Source organism: Cherax quadricarinatus, chromosome 33 (genome assembly GCF_038502225.1).
Source record: "Cherax quadricarinatus isolate ZL_2023a chromosome 33, ASM3850222v1, whole genome shotgun sequence".
NCBI lineage: Eukaryota > Metazoa > Arthropoda > Malacostraca > Decapoda > Parastacidae > Cherax > Cherax quadricarinatus.
Genome location: NC_091324.1, coordinates 23,251,756 through 23,256,908, shown reverse-complemented (window position 1 = coordinate 23,256,908; position 5,153 = coordinate 23,251,756).

The window sequence follows — 5,153 nt, the reverse complement described above, 5'->3', positions numbered from 1 at the left end:
CATTCACTCCATCACTGTCTTGCCAGAAGGGTGCTTTACACTACAGTTTCCAAACTGCAACATTAACACCCCTCCTTCAGAGTGCAGGCACTGTACTTCCCATCTCCAGGACTCAAGTCCGGCCTGCCGGTTTCCCTGAACCCCTTCATAAATGTTACTTTGCTCACACTCCAACAGCACGTCAAGTATTAAAAACCATTTGTCTCCATTCACTCCTATCAAACACGCTCACGCATGCCTGCTGGAAGTCCAAACCCCTCGCACACAAAACCTCCTTTACCCCCTCTCTCCAACCTTTCCTAGGCCGACCCCTACCCCGCCTTCCTTCCACTACAGACTGATACACTCTTGATGTCATTCTGTTTCGCTCCATTCTCTCTACATGTCCGAACCACCTCAACAACCCTTCCTCAGCCCTCTGGACAACAGTTTTGGTAATCCCACACCTCCTCCTAACTTCCAAACTACGAAATCTCTGCATTATATTCACACCACACATTGCCCTCAGACATGACATCTCCACTGCCTCCAGCCTTCTCGCTGCAACATTCATCACCCATGCTTCACACCCATATAAGAGCGTTGGTAAAACTATACTCTCATACATTCCCCTCTTTGCCTCCAAGGACAAAGTTCTTTGTCTCCACAGACTCCTAAGTGCACCACTCACTCTTTTCCCCTCATCAATTCTATGATTCACCTCATCTTTCATAGACCCATCCGCTGACACGTCCACTCCCAAATATCTGAATACATTCACCTCCTCCATACTCTCTCCCTCCAATCTGATATTCAATCTTTCATCACCTAATCTTTTTGTTATCCTCATAACCTTACTCTTTCCTGTATTCACCTTTAATTTTCTTCTTTTGCACACCCTACCAAATTCATCCACCAATCTCTGCAACTTCTCTTCAGAATCTCCCAAGAGCACAGTGTCATCAGCAAAGAGCAGCTGTGACAACTCCCACTTTGTGTGTGATTCTTTATCTTTTAACTCCATGCCTCTTGCCAAGACCCTCGCATTTACTTCTCTTACAACCCCATCTATAAATATATTAAACAACCACGGTGACATCACACATCCTTGTCTAAGGCCTACTTTTACTGGGAAATAATTTCCCTCTTTCCTACATACTCGAACTTGAGCCTCACTATCCTCGTAAAAACTCTTCACTGCTTTCAGTAACCTACCTCCTACACCATACACTTGCAATATCTGCCACATTGCCCCCCTATCCACCCTGTCATACGCCTTTTCCAAATCCATAAATGCCACAAAGACCTCTTTAGCCTTATCTAAATACTGTTCACTTACATGTTTCACTGTAAACACTTGGTCCACACACCCCCTACCTTTCCTAAAGCCTCCTTGTTCATCTGCTATCCTATTCTCCGTCTTACTCTTAATTCTTTCAATAATAACTCTACCATACACTTTACCAGGTATACTCAGCAGCCTTATCCCCCTATAATTTTTGCACTCTCTTTTATTACCTGGAGTTTACCTGGAGAGAGTTCCGGGGGTCAACGCCCCAGCGGCCCGGTCTGTGACCAGGCCTCCTGGTGGATCAGAGCCTGATCAACCAGACTGTTGCTGCTGGCTGCACGCAAACCAACGTACGAGCCACAGCCCGGCTGATCAGGAACCGACTTTAGGTGCTTGTCCAGTGCCAGCTTGAAGACTGCCAGGGGTCTGTTGGTAATCCCCCTTATGTGTGCTGGGAGGCAGTTGAACAGTCTCGGGCCCCTGACACTTATTGTATGGTCTCTTAACGTGCTAGTGACACCCCTGCTTTTCATTGGGAGGATGGTGCATCGTCTGCCAAGTCTTTTGCTTTCGAAGTGAGTGATTTTCGTGTGCAAGTTCGGTACTAGTCCCTCTAGGATTTTCCAGGTGTATATAATCATGTATCTCTCTCGCCTGCGTTCCAGGGAATACAGGTTTAGGAACCTCAAGCGCTCCCAGTAATTGAGGTGTTTTATCTCCGTTATGCGCGCCGTGAAAGTTCTCTGTACATTTTCTAGGTCGGCAATTTCACCTGCCTTGAAAGGTGCTGTTAGTGTGCAGCAATATTCCAGCCTAGATAGAACAAGTGACCTGAAGAGTGTCATCATGGGCTTGGCATCCCTAGTTTTGAAGGTTCTCATTATCCATCCTGTCATTTTTCTAGCAGATGCAATTGATACAATGTTATGGTCCTTGAAGGTGAGATCTTCCGACATGATCACTCCCAGGTCTTTGACGTTGGTGTTTCGCTCTATTTTGTGGCCAGAATTTGTTTTGTACTCTGATGAAGATTTAATTTCCTCATGTTTACCATATCTGAGTAATTGAAATTTCTCATCGTTGAACTTCATATTGTTTTCTGCAGCCCACTGAAAGATTTGGTTGATGTCCGCCTGGAGCCTTGCAGTGTCTGCAATGGAAGACACTGTCATGCAGATTCGGGTGTTATCTGCAAAGGAAGACACGGTGCTGTGGCTGACATCCTTGTCTATGTCGGATATGAGGATGAGGAACAAGATGGGAGCGAGTACTGTGCCTTGTGGAACAGAGCTTTTCACCGTAGCTGCCTCGGACTTTACTCTGTTGACGACTACTCTCTGTGTTCTGTTAGTGAGGAAATTATAGATCCATTGACCGACTTTTCCTGTTATTCCTTTAGCATGCATTTTGTGCGCTATTACGCCATGGTCACACTTGTCGAAGGCTTTTGCAAAGTCTGTATATATTACATCTGCATTCTTTTTGTCTTCTAGTGCATTTAGGACCTTGTCGTATTGATCCAATAGTTGAGACAGACAGGAGCGACCTGTTCTAAACCCATATTGCCCTGGGTTGTGTAACTGATGGGTTTCTAGATGGGTGGTGATCTTGCTTCTTAGGACCCTTTCAAAGATTTTTATGATATGGGATGTTAGTGCTATTGGTCTGTAGTTCTTTGCTGTTGCTTTACTGCCCCCTTTGTGGAGTGGGGCTATGTCTGTTTTTAGTAACTTTGGGACGACCCCTGTGTCCATGTTCCCTCTCCATAGGATGGAAAAGGCTCGTGATAGGGGCTTCTTGCAGTTCTTGATGAATACAGAGTTCCATGAGTCTGGCCCTGGGGCCTTTATACAAAGGAACTATGCATGCTCTCTGCCAATCCCTAGGTACCTTACCCTCTTCCATACATTTATTAAATAATTGCACCAACCACTCCAAAACTATATCCCCACCTGCTTTTAACATTTCTATCTTTATCCCATCAATCCCGGCTGCCTTACCCCCTTTCATTTTACCTACTGCCTCACGAACTTCCCCCACACTCACAACTGGCTCTTCCTCACTCCTACAAGATGTTATTCCTCCTTGTCCTATACACGAAATCACAGCTTCCCTATCTTCATCAACATTTAACAATTCCTCAAAATATTCCCTCCATCTTCCCAATTAAGTAAGTAAGTAAGTAAATTTATTCAGGTATACACAATACAGTTACATAGAATTATCATACATAGCAGCATCTTGTTCCTCATCCTCATATCCGACATAGACAAGGATGTCAGCCACAGCACCGTGTCTTCCTTTGCAGATGACACCCGAATCTGCATGACAGTGTCTTCCATTGCAGACACTGCAAGGCTCCAGGCGGACATCAACCAAATCTTTCAGTGGGCTGCAGAAAACAATATGAAGTTCAACGATGAGAAATTTCAATTACTCAGATATGGTAAACATGAGGAAATTAAATCTTCATCAGAGTACAAAACAAATTCTGGCCACAAAATAGAGCGAAACACCAACGTCAAAGACCTGGGAGTGATTATGTCGGAGGATCTCACCTTCAAGGACCATAACATTGTATCAATCGCATCTGCTAGAAAAATGACAGGATGGATAATGAGAACCTTCAAAACTAGGGAGGCCAAGCCCATGATGACACTCTTCAGGTCACTTGTTCTATCTAGGCTGGAATATTGCTGCACTCTAACAGCACCTTTCAAGGCAGGTGAAATTGCCGACCTAGGAAATGTACAGAGAACTTTCACGGCGCGCATAACGGAGATAAAACACCTCAATTACTGGGAGCGCTTGAGGTTTCTAAACCTGTATTCCCTGGAACGCAGGAGGGAGAGATACATGATTATATACACCTGGAAAATCCTAGAGGGACTAGTACCGAACTTGCACACGAAAATCACTCACTACGAAAGCAAAAGACTTGGCAGACGATGCACCATCCCCCCAATGAAAAGCAGGGGTGTCACTAGCACGTTAAGAGACCATACAATAAGTGTCAGGGGCCCGAGACTGTTCAACTGCCTCCCAGCACACATAAGGGGGATTACCAACAGACCCCTGGCAGTCTTCAAGCTGGCACTGGACAAGCACCTAAAGTCAGTTCCTGATCAGCCGGGCTGTGGCTCGTACGTTGGTTTGCGTGCAGCCAGCAGCAACAGCCTGGTTGATCAGGCGCTGATCCACCAGGAGGCCTGGTCACAGACCGGGCCGCGGGGGCATTGACCCCCGAAACTCTCTCCAGGTAAACTCCAGGTAATATGTGTAGAGAACCTAGGATAACCCAAAAAAGTCAGACAGAGTGACTTATTTCCATTGGGGTCCTTTTACCTTATTATTATAATATAAAGGTTATACCTCTAACTCTCCATTTAATAACTCTCCTCTCCTATTTTTAACTGACAAATCCATTTGTTCTCTAGGCTTTCTTAACTTGTTAATCTCACTCCAAAACTTTTTCTTATTTTCAACAAAATTTGTTGATAACATCTCACCCACTCTCTCATTTGCTCTCTTTTACATTGTGGTTAATGGCACACACAGTATATCTGCTCCCTCCCTGAGAACCCACGGGGAGATGTTGTCCGGTTCAATTGCCTTGTAGGTATCAAGGTCACTTAGCAGCTTCTTCACCTCCTCCTCAGTTGTGTGCATATCATCCAGCACTTGTTGGTCTATTCCCTGTTGGTGTACCCTTCTGTCCTTTCTTCCCAGAGTCCTTCCTGTCTCCGCTGTGAATACTTCCTTAAATCTCGTGTTGAGCTCCTCGCATACCTCTTGATCGTTTCTTGTGAGTTCCCCACTTTCTTTCCTCAGCCTGATCAACTGGTCATTGACTGTTGTCTTTCTCCTAATGTGGCTATACAGC